This window comes from Pygoscelis adeliae, unplaced genomic scaffold (genome assembly GCF_000699105.1).
Source record: "Pygoscelis adeliae isolate BGI_AS28 unplaced genomic scaffold, ASM69910v1 Scaffold76, whole genome shotgun sequence".
NCBI classification, from domain to species: domain Eukaryota; kingdom Metazoa; phylum Chordata; class Aves; order Sphenisciformes; family Spheniscidae; genus Pygoscelis; species Pygoscelis adeliae.
The window spans coordinates 679,257-682,799 of record NW_008825111.1 but is presented as its reverse complement, the minus strand read 5'-3'; positions in this window follow the sequence as shown (position 1 = coordinate 682,799).

Genomic DNA, 3,543 nt, shown 5'->3' with positions numbered 1-3,543 from the left:
AAAGATGACAAACTTTTCAGCAGGGCCTGTTGTGACAGGACAAGGGGGCACGGCTTTAAACTAAAGGGGGGGAGATTTAGACTAGATAGAAGGAAGAAATTCTTTACGCTGAGGGTGGTGAAGCACTGGCACAGGTTGCCCAGAGAGGTGGTGGCTGCCCCATCCCTGGAAACCTTCCAGGTCAGGCTGGACGGGGCTCTGAGCAACCTGATGTAGTTGAAGATGTCCCTGCCCATGGCAGGGGGTTGGACTAGATGACCTTTAGAGGTCACTTCCAACCCAAACTATGCTATGATTCTATGTAGGTAGTTCATTTAAAAAAAAAAAAAAAAAATCCTTTCTAGCTAACTCATGCAGGAGGTGAAATAAACTCCAGGTTTACAAATCATGCAGATTACTCTGGTTACATTCGTTGTAAGAATGATGAATTCCAGATTTCTTCTGAGGAAAGATGGCTACTAGTCCTTGAGTAGTTATTTTCTTCTTCCTTCATCACTGTTCTTTATAATCAGCACTTAAAATGAATACTTACTAAGAAAGAACTAACCTTCTTCAGTGTAACTCTCCATAAGAGTAATACCACCTATTCCTTCATGGATAGTCATTCAACACAATAGTAATTTGAAACAAATTTTGAAACTGTAATGTTGGTAGACTGGAAGACCTACTAAACAACTAAAAACCTGTTGTGAATGTTGTAATTTCCATTTTTCGAAAGTTGAAAAAGTATGAAGGATAAGTTTGTAGACTTGCTTTTGCATCAGATTTGCTTTCAGTCATAGTTTACAGTACAGATGTAAGAAGTGTAGGGTGGGGAAAATGATTGTGATTTAGTCTGATACAGTAACATACAGAATCTTCCTGAATTACATCTTGTCTTAGACCGTACTGTCACCTATATTAAAAAACAAAATCACCTTATTTCTAAAAGTTTCAAATTTAGGTGAGCTATTCCAATACCTTTCCCACACGATTAAAATGGTACACGATTAAAAATCCCACATGAATAAAATTTAAAAAGTAAAATTAAATTTTTAATTTAAATATTAAAAACCAAGGTGTACCTTGTTTCTAGTCTGATGCTGTCTGGCTTCTTTACATAGAACAGTATTCAAGGAACTTGCTTTTTCTCTTAGTGGGCAGTGACGAAGTGGGGGTCCCAACAGATGATTTTCACTGCTGTCTTGTTCTTGTATCTAATCTAGGTATGCTCTAATCATACCGTCACTGTGCACGCTCATAGCAGCTTGCTGGCCAGAGCTCTCAGTGAGGTTATCTGTTATCCATGTGGGAATACCTGGATATATACTTGAAATACCTGCTCTTTGATTCGCAGTCAGGTCCCAAACCCAGACCTGCCACCTGCTGTTTCTAAAAGTAAGGGTCAGTGTCTTCTGCTGAGAGCTTGAGATAAAATCCTGCCTGCAGAGAGCTTTCCTGGAGGGACATGAAGAGCCTTGGAGTGTTACTCACAGAAGAGAACAAGCAGAGAATTGCGCTGTCCCTTGGAAATTAATTCTGGACTGACTTCTGGTCCAGAGGAAAATGCCTACTTATGCTTGGCAATCTTTCTCTTTCAACTTCCCCCAACGTTAAGAGAAATCTGATGGAAAAACTGGATCTAGGCAAAGATCACCGCTCCACGTTTGCCAAGCAGCTAGAGGAGGGGTAGGTGAAGGGAAACTGTTCTCACTACTTTTTTTAAAGCGGGGCTCTGATTCCAGTCGCCAGCATCCTCTAAAGAAGCGTTCAGATAATCAAGACAATTGGCTGTTCTGACTCTTTAGAGTTTCTTCTGTTAGTAGATTTATGAGTACAGAATAAGTATGCAATGAAATATGCAGTAGGGAAGGTACAAACCAGACAAGTGGACTTCTTCCCCTCTCAGCTCTTTTGCATTTTTGGGGACCATGTACCTCTTTCTGCCCTCCACTATCTAATGCTGGGCTTTCACTAAGCCAGAGGTGAGAGCTTGGGAACCAGCACAGTCGAGCAGCTTCAGGATATAAGCAAGAGTTCCTAAAGTTTTGCGAGAGGATATCTAGAGGCTTTTGCTGTCTTCATGTTAGAAAGCCGTCTCAAAGTAGTTGACAGCCTCGCAGCAGTTCCTGAAGTAGCTTAACATGCTGGCTTACCTGTAGATACAGCGGTTGTGAGGGGTATCTCTGAGCAGAGCTTTGTGCAGCTGCTACCACTGCCAAGTCACGGCAGAGTTATAAACAGTAAAGTTCCGATGACGGGTAATTAGACTCTCAAAACTCCTTGTCACAGAAGTAGAAGAATTCCAGGGAGCAGGAAGGTCTGGGGGTAAAAAAAAAAAAAAGGGGGGGAGAACCCCTGCCTATACAAACATTTTGTAGAGCTGTCTTGAAAAACTGTTCGCTGAAATGAGAGACTTTAAGGTTTTACGACACTGCAGCATAGCCACAGCAGGGGGGGAGGTGTAACCTTAGTACAGAGTGAGCCCAGATACTTCCAGTGCTTCCTGAAGGAAACAAAAGCTAGAGCTTTAGCAAACAAGCCATCTGCTTAAATGTTTGGGGACGCAAAATTTTTTCTTCAGGTAATCAGAAACTGTAAGGACATTATGTAGTGGAGAAGTTATTTTTGAGAAGAAAATTGTTAAGAGCTTTTGCTGTAAGGTGTTTTTAAATAGAACTGCAATCTGATGTTGCAGTTCATGCGGTTTCATACATGTGTATTTCCCCTCACCATCCTTAACAGACTCACAGCAGGGAGACATTCAAAGCAAACTTTAACCTGACTGCTGCTACTTCTCTGTTCCCACATTTGTCAGTTTTCAGGCATTGGGCACTCGATACTTACTGCGACTTCATTGTAGCTTCCCCTTACATACTTGCTGGTCACTTCTCCATCGCTTTTACGATTCACCTATGAACTAATCTGTCTGGAAAGCTGCAATGGGGAATGGGCTTTGTAGCCTACCTGGGGTGTCCCAGGGGCCCCCCTTCAGCTATGCCCCCCAGAATACTGAGAGCGATACCACTGGACTCACATACAGGAGATGGACAACTGAAAAAGGGTGAAGAGGTGTGCAGAGCCTGTCTAAAAATCTAAGAGACTGCTAGGGTTATACGGCAGTCACGCTTCATGTTAAACTGGTGCCCACAATGCCACCAGAGAGGGCAGGGAAAAACAGCAAAAAAGTCAGAAGAGCAAAAAAGGTTTATCTAAGTTTGTTATTTTTCAGTATGTCTCCCAAATAAAGAGGAAGGTATCGAATTACAGGAATGTTAGAAAGAGGCAGGAAATGAAAAACACCCATAATCATCTTAATTAGCTTACCACACCTCTGCTTGACTAATGTCCTGATGCAATTAAGGTATTCCAAGGTAACCTTTTTTTTGTAAACAGAAGAAAGGTTTTTTCCCCACCCAGCATGGGCATTCTCCCGTGCTTGCTGTTGAACAGTGATAAAAAGTGTCTTTAGCTCAGCGGTGCAGGGCTTTCGGAGAAAGCAGCAGGAACCCAGGCGGCTTTGCCTGGTGCTGCGTGCAGTTTTCTAGCTTGGTCTACGGTCCA